This window comes from Castor canadensis, chromosome 5, assembly GCF_047511655.1.
Source record: "Castor canadensis chromosome 5, mCasCan1.hap1v2, whole genome shotgun sequence".
Classification (NCBI taxonomy): domain Eukaryota; kingdom Metazoa; phylum Chordata; class Mammalia; order Rodentia; family Castoridae; genus Castor; species Castor canadensis.
Genome location: NC_133390.1, coordinates 86,680,389 through 86,694,495, shown reverse-complemented (window position 1 = coordinate 86,694,495; position 14,107 = coordinate 86,680,389).

Sequence of the window (14,107 nt, the reverse complement as noted above, 5' to 3'; positions counted from 1 at the left end):
CCCTGGATTCCAGCAGGTAGGCACATTTCTCCTTCTGCGCTTTTATGACACCTTGTATATCCTTGTTACACTTATGACATCATCTAATAATCATTTGCCTCCATGACCACCTCCCCTGCCAGACTGTGCACTGCTGTGTGGCAGAACCCTAATTGCACACATCTTTTGAGTTTTTAGTTTCAAAATGAGGGATATATCTATCTACCTATTATATATATACATATGTGTGTGTATATATATGCATGTATTTGCATATATGTGTATGTATACACATATATTATGTGTGTATATGCTACACAGTAATAGCTGGATAAATTGAAAGACGCTATCTAAGTGGTGACTATCCACCGGTCTTAAGACTATGCCTGGAGAAATGAGTGTAATTTTGTGGTAGAGCACTTCCCTAATGTGCTGCAGGCCATGGGTTTGATCCCCAACACTGCAAAAAGTAACATAGCCCTTATTGTTTGTTATGGTAATGGAATGGCTGTCCTCTCCAGCAGATGTATGTCACACCACATGGTCAGATGGTAAATGTAGTAGCAACTGTTTGTTCCCATCACTGCACTTCCTAGCTACAGTACTGAATGTGAAATAGAGAATTATTCCCCAATCGTCATTATGGTGTGAGGCATATTTGTTAAAACTGTCCTACTTGTTTTAAAAATGGAAGAGTCCTGAAGATAAAGCATAAATTACAATACATGATTAACAAAAAGATATTCATTAACATGTTCTTGTTACTTTTGTTCATGAGGCTTCAAGTATTTGAGCAAAGGCTTTTTTTTTCAAGTATGGAATTTCTAAAGATTACTTTTTATAGTGACAATAATACAGTAAAAAGAAATAACATAGAAACATCCAGCTGAAATCTATTCTCTCTCTCTCTCTCTCTCTCTCTCTCTCTCTCTCTCTCTCCCCACACATCACACACACATGCACACACACACTCACTGTTTACCTATAGCTCACAAATAAAGAGTATTTGTAGATATGTTATTTCAAGATAAACCAATCAATTTGAGAATAATTGTTGCTGCAAAAGCTTAAAAATTCACATTTAGATGAATATTCAGTGATAAAATAGTTGTAGTTGTGTTTAAAGAAACATATAAAACTAAAGATTCTGTACTTCTAAAGTCTGTATTTAGCAGAAAGAGCAGAAGAAATCCAAAAACAGACTGCTAACATTTCTGATAGTTCTTCTAGCTAAAATTAAGCTTGCAGGGTAACTATGTATACACAGTTACAGTTCAAAGGCACTAGTTTGAGATGCATAGCCACCAGCCTCTCACATTTAACTTGAGTGGACTCAGTTTTGCCCAACATTTACATAAATTGCTTATTGGGTCATGCTTGCCTATTTATAAATATGTGAATGACATTGACCAATGCAACCTATTTTGGTTTGAACAAAACAGGGCATTTAGAGCTTATCAATACAGAATTATAACAATTTTGTGTGTGTGTGTGGATTGAATCCAGGGCCTCATGCATGCTCAGCACACACTATACCACTGTGCCTCACCCTCAACCCCCAGAATTACAGCGATTTTTAAAGGAAGAAGCCAACAGGATTAGGCTTCAGGGCCACAGAAAGTGTCATTTGGGAGCCACAGTCCAAAGTTCATACTAAACTCACCAGAGTGGGGCTTAAAAATAAAAGCCTTCATTTCTCCCCCTCCCCAATAAACGTTACCAGTGAAGCTGAAGGAATGACTGCCTGGGACTCTTTCCTCCACATTCTGAACCATTCGAAGAGGACTCCTTAATCAGGACAAAGGGAAAAACCTCAGGGACTGTCCCCAGGAAATTAAGCACATTAACCACTTCATTAAAAAAGCAATATTCCAGTGGATCACCTTCTAAGTAGAAAAGTGAGAATACTCACCAGAGCCAGTCTGTCACCTCAAGGTACATGTAGATCTGTTGATTTTAGCTGCTCCACACTCATGGTAGAGGAATGGACTTGCAGTAACAGCTGGGACTGGAGGGCCAGCAATGGGAAACTGCTGGACCATCACTGATGATGTCACAATGTGCCACTTCCCAGAGTGTCCATCCTGAGTCTCCCTGCTCAGCCTAGCTTCATCATTGCTAGAAAGATCACAGCTCATCCCAAGGTGGTTGTCCAGAATAACTCTGTTCAATTGCAAAGAATGAATTCACTGAGACCAGAATGGCTGAAACAGGTCCATAGAGCAAGGTAGATGACCCCCACAGAAGCCTGGATGTTTGTCCTGGGATATCTTCCCTAAGCATTTTCCACTGATGACGACAGAGGTATGCTGGCCCTGAATCACCCCCAGTTTTCCTGTCTTTATTAAATGGATAGTGCAGAAGGCATGAACATTTTTTTTTTAATCTAGGGCTTGGTATTCTCAAGTGCAAAATGAAAAGATTGTGTTAAATTATAATAACTGTCCATCAAACCCTAAGTTTGTTTGATTCCTTCCTACTAGACTATTGCGAGCTGCCCCCAAAGATCAGGAAAATAGCCAGACCTGGTGGTGCATATCTGTAATCCTAGTTGTTGACAGGCTGAAGCAGGAGGATATCAAGTTTGAGGTCAGTCTGGGTTATATAGCAAGAGTCCCCCGCCCCACAAAAACATCAGGAAAGTAGAGCCAGTCATACTTATTCACTGTTAAGTACATGAAGTCTCCAGGCCAGCAATGTCTTCCAAATACAATGGAAGTCACAAATGTGGGGCAAATATGAAATTTTAAATTTCCTCATAGTGACATTTAAATATGTAAAGAAAAAAGTTCGTATTTGTTTTTAACACTTTACTCCAAGATAGATAAAATATTAGCATTTCAACATATATTCAATGTAAAGTATTACCGACATTTTCATCTTCCTTTTCTGTAAGAAGCCTTTGAAATGTAATCAATGGTTTGCACCTAAAGAGCATCATAATTTGGACTATCTACATTAAGTGCGCAGTTGCTTCTGTCTTGGCCAGCACCGTCCTAGGTAGTGGATGGCCTGAAGTAGAGACTTAACAATTGGGAATCCTAAGTATTCTTACCTTCAGCAAATAAATGAAAACCTGAAATATTTATTGTGGCCAATAGGAAGCCCAGAAATATTTAACACTTGGGATTTAATGTAGTTCGGTTGGAGCAAAACATTTGGCAGGAGGACAATAAGAATTATTCTTAACAGATAAATCTCTCTGGGATAAACATTTTCATTGTGTGGAACAAACCAGGAAAATGACCTGTACAAATTTATAAATGTCTTCCAAGCACCAGTAATTTACCTGACCCTGACCATGTCATCCTGCTAAATGTCATTTCTACACAGGGATTTTTCAAGCAAAATAAGATATATGAAGCAATGAAACACATTTCACATATACCTCAGAGCTATGCAGTAAATAAGTAAATGTCATTTCCAGGAAGAACTGGAAAAATTTTGAAAGTTCCTTTTCACAGAAATTAGGAGAGTGAGGAGAGTTTGAAAAAAAAGGGAAAATTTCCCCATAAACATTATAAGATTTTCTAGTCTGTTAGGGTCAGTTTAGCCTGTAGCACTATGAGAAAAAAACACTAAAAATATCAAAATGCTAACATTATGAGAGGATCATTCTGAGAACACTGAAAAGGGAAATCAATGGAGAAATCAAAAGATGAAGCCCAAATGGTTTCATGTATTATAAAAGACCAGTGAGATTCCTTCAGGACATTTGGGTAAGGAGAGGACTGAGCAAAGTTCTTTGGAAATAAAATGTAACACAGCAATTCTTAAATGATCAAAGGTAAAAGAAAGGAACAGGTTGTGGCCATAGATCACCAGGAGGACCCAAAATAATGAATTTTAGAGAATTTGAGGCATTTTGTTTGTTTTTTCAGTGCTGTGGAAGAGTTCCCTTGGTTTCATTGACAGCTTGACCATAAACAGGACCTGTAGGGAATGGGTGTTGAGTGGGGAGGAAGGAAGTACCAGGCCCTGGGTCAGGCTGGCCAGGTGAGCTCTGGGGGGGTGTTGATGACAGCACAATTGGCAGATCAGGTCTGGGTGGAAATAGCCAGTGGGAGGGGTTAAAAGAGAGGAAGGGATTACTTTCATTCTTGATCGATAGACTACAGGCCTACAGAGTAATGGCATAGCTGTGAAATGTGTAAGAGAGTACCTTGTTCAGTCTGTGCAAATGTGACAGGGTAACATACCTTGGGTGAAGTCTGTGGCTCAGAGCCCAGGTTCTTAGTCTACCACCAGTGAGCCGGGTAGCTGGGTATTCTGTTCAGTTGGTTGATTTTGTGCCCAAGAAGGGTCTGAGAGTTAATTTCAATCCTTCAGATTGAGAATTTTTCCAAAGAAATAATAAATAGTACTGATAATTAGTTATGAAGTCACCATAGTTGGAATTTCCAATGTCACCTGTACATTATGTCAAGTTCAGATTCCTTGGTATTTTCTTTTTACATTTTTATTATTTTTATATTACTTACACACTGGGTGTGGCATCAGCTTTGCACCCTTTGAAATGGGACTATGAGCTATGTGAAAGAGTCACAGACTAATACTGTGTTCTAGTTTGGCTCTCACCAGATGACTAGGCAAATCATCCCTGCCTTTGAAACTCAATCCCCCTGACTAGCAGCAAAAGAAGTTTGATTCAATAAATTTTTGATTTCCTTCTCACTTCAAATCTAGCTTTCCTTAGAATGCCAGGAAGTATAATTGTTTTCATTAGATCATCTATTTCAACATTCATTGAACACCTGTGTATCACCAAAGTTATGAAGTGCTAGACATATAAAGAACAACACAGTCCTAACACCCCTGTCCAACCTACTCAACCCAGGAACTCTAGATCAAGCAATTGGAAATTATATGAGATGAGGAAAAGGTCTCTGAAAAGGTCGTACAAGAGCTGCATCCGGGGATTTGAGGAGGACTCTTAGCACAGGGCTGGCTGTGTTTAGCAGGAGAGGTAGGCTTTGAGTTACCTGTAGCTGTACTTGAACCAAACTGTGTCATTTATTATGAAGGCAATGATGGTACATTTCCTAACCTCTCTGAGCCCCTGGGTCTTCATCAGTGAAACACCTACCTCACGTGTTGTGTGAAGAATAAATGACAAGTAGCAGTTGCTCCATTCACATGAATGGAGTTCTGAGACTGAGCAGCAGTGAGTCCCAAACTGAGGTGATTTTCAGAAAAGGAAAGTAATTAAAGAATTATATGCCACAACCAATTTAACAATTTGGAAACGCAATCAGATGCATTTAGGTGTCTCTTTAACTGAGAGTTTTGCACTCAACTGAGCATTATACTTCATAAACTAAAGGGTAACCCATACTAGCCATGATCATAACAAGTATTAGAGTTGTACGATGAAGGCAACATTTGCTAGATCATGTGATCCCTTCCAACACCACGCCACACACAGTCCATGTGGCTCTGGCATCTCAAGAGGCTATCACAAGAAGTTATGACAGTGATGGTCAATGATCATCAAGAAACATTTTCAACCTCCTCCTGAAGCAGAAGAAAAGCAGAAGCAGGAAGAGGCAACTGCCTCCTCTCCTGGCTATAGTCTGTGGAGTAATGTGACTCTGAGGCACTGAGGTCCTGGCATGCCATCCGTCTCTGTTCTTGTCTGAAAAAGACAGAGTCAGTGGAAGACTCTGGGCAGATTCTCAGAGGATGCACTAATTAGACGATGGTCAAACCAATAGGTAAGATCTGGTTTATTCTCTAAAAATAATTTAGGAAATTTGCATTACAAAAAGAAAAGGGAAACTTGGAATAATTGCAGAAATTACAATAATGCAGATTCTACTTACATATGACTAGAAGCAAGGCAGATGCTGTCATTTCATGAAGCCAGTATTTTCCTGATTCCAAAACCAAAAACAATAAAAAAGACATCAAAGAAAATAAAACTACAAACTAATATCTATCTTAAACATAGATGAAAAACTTTAAAAGATATTAGCATGCCAGGTATGGTAGTACATATCTATAATCCCAACACTTGAGAGGCTGGGGCAGGAAGATCATGAGTTTGAGGCCACATAGTGATGCTAGCTATGTAGTTGGAGTCTATCTCAAAAAAAAAAAAAAAAAAGATTTTAAGCATGCTTAGCATTTTCAGGTCCTAGATTCAGTGTCCAGCACTAAGAAGAAAAAAAATTCATAGACTGATTTAAATAATGTGCAAAAATACATGTATACCATGACAAAGTACTCAGTAATGCAAGATTGATTTTATAATTGAAAATTAAAGTAATGCATCATATTAATAGAATAAAAGACAAAGCCTCACAATTTTAATACATGCAGAAAAGGCATTTAAGAAAGTCCAACATCTCTTCATGGTAGCAATTTTCAACAAATCAGGACTAAAGGGAAGTTCCATACCTAATAAAGAGCACCTACAAAAACCTCATACTTACTGACAAAAGACCAAATGCTTCTCACTAAAGTAGGAAGGCGGCAAAGATTTCTGGTATTGCCTCTTGTATTACTTCATTTTCCATTGCTGTCACAAAATGCTTCAGAGAAAAGAAGTTTATTTGACTTTCAGTTTTGGAGGTTGAAAGTGCAAACAGCATGACACCTGCTCTGATGCAGGCCCCCCCCCCCCACTTAGCTGTATATCACATCATGGCAGCCAGTATTACCATGGGAGCACCCTGGAGAGGAAAAGACCACATGGTGAGACAGGAAGCCAGGGGGACATGGAAGGGGCCAGCATTACTGTTCTGTAACAGCTTTTGCTCAAGAATGAACCAGGATCCCACATGAACTAAACCAGTTCCTTCCAAGGATAGCAATCCCAGCCATCTGAACTTCCAGCTATATAACCTTCTAATGATCTGATCAACTCACAAGGCCTTGCCTTTAAAGGTCCCACCACTTCTCAGCGTTGCCACATTAGGAACCAAACTTCCAACACATAAACCTTGTAGGTACAAACCTTCTAAACCATATAGAATCTCTCCTATTCAACATTATACAAAGGTCCTAAACATTCAATAAGGAAAAAAATTAAGACATCCAGAGGAAAGAAGAAATAAAACTATGTCTATTCTCAGATGACATAGTCCTATATGTAGAAAACCCTAAGGAGTCCTATTACTACCACCTCAAACTGCTAGAACTAAAGAACAAAATAAGAGCTAAATAACCAAAAAAGTGAGTTCAGCAAGGCCACTGAATACAAAATCGGTATTTGAAAAAATCAACTATGTATTTCTATACATAAGCAACAAATAATGTGAAATTAAGAAAGCAATATAATTCACAACATCATCAAACACAAGGTACTTAAGCATAAGTTTAACAAAAGAACATTAAAAATTATAGAACATTGCTAAGAGAAATTAAGGCAAGCTAAGCAAACACTATCCCACATTCATGTATTGAAAGCCACTAGAGTAATCAAGATACTGATAGTAACATAAGGAAAGACATGAATTAGTTGCACACATAAGAGAACCTAGAAATAAGCCCTAATATTTGTGGTTAAATGATTTTCAAAAAAACTTTCAAGGCAACTCAGTGGGGCAAAGGATAATTTATTCAACAAATGGTGCAGGAACAACTGATAACCTTATTTAAAAGAATGAATTTATACTTTACTTTGTCCCATACTAGAAAAAATCAACTAAAATGTGGATCACAGACCAAAAGGTAAGAGCTAAAAGTATAAAACTTCAGGTGACAGCATAAAAGAAAATATTCATGACTTGGAGTTAGTCTAAGAGTTCTTAGATATGACCCCAAAAGTGCAGTCTATATAAGAAAAAGATTGTTAAGGTAGATTTTATCAAAATTAAAGGTTTTTTGCACTTCCAAAGATACTATTAAGAAAATGAAAAGACAAGTCACAGACTGCAATAAAATATGTACAAATCACATACCTGATAAAGGAGTTATATCCACAATATAAAGAACTCTTACAAATTCAAAGATAAGAACCTTAACTTTAAAATGGACAAAAGATTTGAATAGACATTTCACCAAGGGAAAACTATGAATGTCTAATAAGCATATGAAACCACACTCATCATTAGTCACTAGGAAAATGCAAACTAAAACCCTAATGAGATACACCATGTACACACCAGAATGGCTAGAGTTAAAAAGATGGGTCTTTCCAAGCTTTGGTGAGCATACAGAGAATTCAGAACCCTTAATCATTTCTGGTGGAAACTTAAAATAGAAACTGTTTTGGAAAAGTTTGGCAGTTTCTTAAAAACTTAAACTTACCGTGTGACCCAATAATTCCACTACTAGATATTTATTCAAGAGAAGTGAAAGATATATGCGAGAATGTTCATAGGAGCATTTTGTGTATTAGACAAAAATTAGAAACGATTCAAACATTTAGCAATTGTGAGTGCATAAAGAAAATGTGTTATAGCTAATATGATGAAATACTGTTCAGCAATAAAAGGTGATTCTGGGTGGCACCTGCTCCTTCCCTTTTGCTTACAATTTGGAGTCTCCCTAGGCTGAAAGCAAGCCAGGAAATGAGGTACTGAGTTTGAGCTGGAGTGGCAGGACTTGTAATATGAAAGGAGCATTTTGTGTATTAGACAAAAATTAGAAACGATTCAAACATTTAGCAATTGTGAGTGCATAAAGAAAATGTGTTATAGCTAATATGATGAAATACTGTTCAGCAATAAAAGGTGATTCTGGGTGGCACCTGCTCCTTCCCTTTTGCTTACAATTTGGAGTCTCCCTAGGCTGAAAGCAAGCCAGGAAATGAGGTACTGAGTTTGAGCTGGAGTGGCAGGACTTGTAATATGAAAGGTGGGTTTTCAATTGCTATTACTGGATATCAGGAAACATGACAAATACCCACTGATATTCTCTCTTTTGGTACTCTTTGATCTCATTTAAATTTTCTAGGCTTAAAAGATGAATGGACTAGACTGTAGCTCAGTGGTGGAGCATTTGCCTAGCATGTATGAGATCCTGTGGGACCCTACCCCTTTCCCACCTAAAACAAAAAACAATGGATGGGACACTGGTACCCATGTCCAGAGCAGGGGATGCTCTGTATATAGGCTTGCCCTCTTCCCAAACACATAAAAGCAAGCTTTGGACACTGGCCCATAGCTGCAAAATTTCAGTCAGGGCTCTGTCACTTCGTTTCACTCCGACCTCTCAGATCAGCTTGTCACCACTCACATAGGCTTGACTGAGGCCCCTGACCTTTCCTGCTCCACACTGTGGTCTTAGTGTCTTTAAAGTTAGCTTCACTTGCCACTTCTGGCTCAAAAAATTCCAGTATTTCCCTGAATTTCCTTTCTTGTATGTTTCCTATTCTGGTGGGTCACCAGGAAGATTTTGGAAGATGTGGAAGCCCCAACCATTTGTAGCTCATACACATCTGCAGACTCACCTCATTGGTGTGAAGCAATGGGAAAGGCCTGAGACTTCTGTCCTTTCCCCCTGGGTCCTCCTCCAGCTTCTCCTGCTCCCAGGAGAGGTACACATGTTCAACCCTGTGACAAAGGGCCCTAGGTTCTGTAGAATAGCCTTGATCCCACCATCAGAGGCAAAAAAGAGCTGAAGCAGCATTCAGTCCACATGTGTGGGGTTCCAGTTCATGCTGGCAAGTTCCAGTCTGCCTTTGGTCTTCCCCACATTGTCCCTTCCTGTCTTTCTACATGGTGAGCTTCAAGTCTATCATTAGACACAGAGATAACAGCCTAAGACTCTGTAATAAGCTCCTACAATTGATTGCTCAAGGTCAATTTTATATGTATATAAAATCTCCTAGTGGTTCTGTTTCTCTGTCAGAAAGAGAAAGGATGTTCTCTTTCTACCTCTACCCTCCAGAGGCCTCCTCCTCTTTCAACACCCAGGTCCTCCTTGAAGCAGCCCAGCTATTGGAGCTAGAAGTGAGCCCACACACAGACAGCCATGCAGCCCCAGGATGTTTGAAATCCCTAAATCATTTAGCTTGGCTTTGAGATATTTGTGCCCATGTCATTTTTCCTCTACTACTACATTGTAGGCTCTCCCAGGGCAGGGATCCTGTGTTGTACATTTTTAGGTCTTCCAGAGTAGTAACTCAACCTCCAAGGAGAAAAGGGGGGCTGGCAAGGAGATGAAGTGTTTCAAAACAAACCACCTGCTTCACAGAAAATGAAAAAATGGAAGAAAGGATATTAATTGCTGCTTCACATATTTTATGTGTAGCAATCGCTATTAACGGGAAAGGGAAATCTACGTTTTTTTAGATGTCAAGACTTTTTCAAAGGCACCATGAATGATATAATTGAATGAGTAGAGTTATCACCCCAACTACTGTTTGCAAATGTTGCAATATGGAGCCCAGACCATTTTCAATGTGTAAAAGTCTTACAGAAATGATTTAGCTGAAGGAGGAGAAAGCTTTCTACTGCCAACAGACTGAAATTCTTTCCTTTGAAGGTGGAATTAGCTCAGGCTGGTAACACGTTACTCCAAATTCATTTTCAACTCTATAGATTTTTTGGTGTGTGTGTGTGCATGTATGTGAGAGAGAGAGAGAGAGAGAGAGAGAGAGAGAGAGAGAGTGGGAGGGAGAGCAGGAGGGAGAGCGCTTAGCTGAGGACTTCTTAGTAAATATATGCAGGGTGTTGGGAGAAATTCTTTTAACACAAAAGGCTCTGTTGATAGAAATAATTAAAGCTATTCTGCAGGGGTGAAGAGGTTGGGAAGCTCTAAACTAGATATTAATATATGTAAGAATAGGTATTAGAAAGGGAGCCTTCGAAGTATTCAAATTTTACTTTTTTCTCCCTGTGTATAGTGTGAGCCCAGAATCACGTAATGGGAAATTAGATTTTCTATTTAGTAACAATGACTTGAGAAATTACAGAGATGTAACGAGGTGAATTGGGGAGAACAGTTTCAACAAAGAGGAAATATAATGAAAAAAATGCTTTCTGGAGGCTGGGCATAGAGATGTGCTCCTGTAATTCCAGGAGAGGATTCTATCCAAGACCAGACCTGGCAAAAGGCAAGACCCTATCTGAAAAATAAGCTAAAACAAAATGCACTGGAGGTATGATTCAAGAGGTAGAGAGTCTGCTTAGCAACCCCTAGGTCTTGAGTTTGATCCCCAGTATTGACAAATAAATAAATAAATAAATAAATAAATAAATAAATAAATAAAAAAGCAAGCTTTGGGGAGTATTCCAGGTCTTTGTCTTGTTTTTATTGTTGTTTGTTTATTGCAATGCTAGGGATTGAACCCAAGGCCTCCAGAATGGTAGGCAAGTGCTCCATTGCTGAGCTATACCCCTAGTCCAGCATATTCCAGGTTTATTTGATCAATTTCGGTGCTCAAAATTTTCAAAATAAAAACCAATTTAAGGGTTTTTTTTTTTCCTTTTTAAGGAATCATTTTCACCTCTCTTGAAGAGCTGCAGAAATTAAACTTTTTATTTTGTAATTTTCCCTTTGTTTTGTTGGAAGTTTTCTGATTCAGCTTTTTTTGTTATGCTAATTATATAGTTCCTGATTAATTCAACTCTGTGCCAAGGAAGGCAGGGATTGGGATGCTGGCAGATGTTGGTGCTTCTAGCAGTGAGAGTATAGAACACAGAGGCCAACTGGTTTCTTCACTATGGTTTCAATTACAGCTTAGAATGAATAAACTTTTCCAAGAGAATTCAAGATCCCACTGGCCCAGAGGAAACTCATAACATGAGCCATTTCTGTTTTATTCCCAAATAAGCATAGATTTTAAAGTTCAAGCAGGAGTCAAGCAATCACAGTCTCGATAAGGAAACTTTATTGTCAGCATTCCACTTCCAGGTATATGCTTCTGAGAAATGGTCAGGTACTGACTCCTCATAGAAACTGCTTAGAGATAGGGCAGCGGTAGATCTGAAGGCTGAGAATATGTCAAAAGATGTGTGGTGAATCACTGAGGCTCCAGGAATATTTAGTGTTTTGATTTCACAATTGAAAATAGATTAAATAAAAGTGCAATAATTTTTTACCATAAACGTTTTCAAATATATTCAAAAGTAGACCTAAAGGTCTAATTAACTCATCCATATACCCATCACCCAACTGTCAACTCATAGACAGTCTTATATCACCTTTACCTACTCATTTCCATGACATGTGTAATTTTGATGCAAATTTAGCTATCATAATGTTTCGTTTATAAGTATTTCAGGATACATCTCAAGGGAGTTGTAGGGGGAAAAAACACAACACCACTAGCTTATCTAAAAAATAACAATAGCACATTGGGGGCTTGGCTCAAGCAGTAGAGCACTTGCCTAGCATGTGAAAGTCCTCAGTACTGCAAAACAAACAAAAACTCACAATCCTTATTATTTCCAACGGCTCGTTCCTGTTTCCATTTCCTTGAGAGTCATATCTTTTTAAGAACATGAAACTTTACTTAGAAAGTTGATTGACACAAGTTTAAGTTCTTGATTTCCCAATAAATGACAAACTGCTCAAGCAGAGGATTATGTGTTGGCTATGCCTGCCTCTGAGCATTTTGCCTATTCCTTTGTCTAGTAAAGGAAACTATGTTTCCTTTCACAGTAAAGGAAATTATGTTTATAATAAAATAGCTTTTTAGTAATTTTCACAAATCAGAAACAAAATCATCACACTATCTGCTCAGATTTTTGGTACAGAAGTAAGGGACAATAATAAAGTCCAAATTTTTTTAATTAAATCGGAATGAAAATGGCATAGCATAATTATGTAATTGCAAATCTGAAAGTTTTGGCTATTAAAAAGCTCTCTTGATAGTTAAAATTTCTGACTACTTGAAAAATGAGCTTTCTAAAGAGTAAACTACTGGGTCAGTTTTGCCAAACTACCCACAAACACCAAAGAAAAGTAAGAACATCTGTAATAAGAGAAAGATACATGCCATGCATTTCAAACAAAAACTGCAGGTGTGTCTTGGATTAAATCAGAATAAACAATTTTGACTATCTATGTATAATTAATGTTTCCTTTTATACCTGTTTCTCTCTACCTGTTCTTCCCATTTCTACCCCAACTCTAGTTCTTTTTAGAGTAGAGCAATGAAAAGTATGAGTCTGTAGAAAAAAACTTTAAGAGCTATGTATCCTTGGACATACTACCCCAATATGAAAAAGAAAGCCAAGTCTCTATTTTTAAATTTTTATTGGTATTAGGGTTTGAATTCAGGGCTTAGATGCTTGTGAGGCAGGTACTCTACTATTGGAGCCACATCTCTAATCATTTTTGCTTTGCTTATTTTTGAGATAGGGCTGATCTGGACCATGATCCACCTATTTTACACTTCCTATCATAGCTGGGAGCAGGAGCACCACACCTAGTTATTGGTTGAGATGAGGTCTTCTGAACTTTTGTCCAGGCTGGCCTAGAACTCTGATCTTCCTGATTCCAGCCTCCTAAATTGCTAGGATTATAGGTGTGACTCACCATGCTCAGCTATATTATTTAATAATAACAAAAATGTTTAAACATATTGATGATAATATAAATTATATATACTTGCTGGGAAGTGCTAAGGTATAGTTCTGCAGCATTTTGTGTGTGTGTGTGCACACTGGGGATTGAACTTGAGCCTCATAGATGCTAAAATCCATGCATGCTGTGGGATTTGGGGTGTAGCTTACTAGCAGAGCATGTGCTTAGCATGCTTAAATTTTTTTGTAAATTTTTCAAAAGAGATTAAAATCTCTTTTTACATTTGTAGCTAATTTTATATTCATAATTTCATATTTTGTCTTCACACAAGGGCTTGCTTTGTAGCCCAAGCTAGCTTCAAACTTGAGATCCTCCTGCCTCCACCTCCTGAGTGCTGGGATTACTGCTGTGAACCATCACACCAGGGCTTGATTTCACATGCTTTTTCTTTTCTTTCTCCTTTTCCTTTCTTTTTTTCTGATGCTGAGGATTAGACCCAGGGCCTTACCCATGCTAACCATACCACCAAGCTATACCCCCAGGCCTGACATCTTTTTTCTTATTTGGAGACTCCCCAAATTGTATCAGCCTCAGGACTCACAAAACCTGGATCTGCCCTGGAAACCACTTTCCTATTAGGTAGTTTTTGCTTTCAGTGGATTACACAATGTGAAACTGACCATTTCCCAATGTAAAATGCTATCAT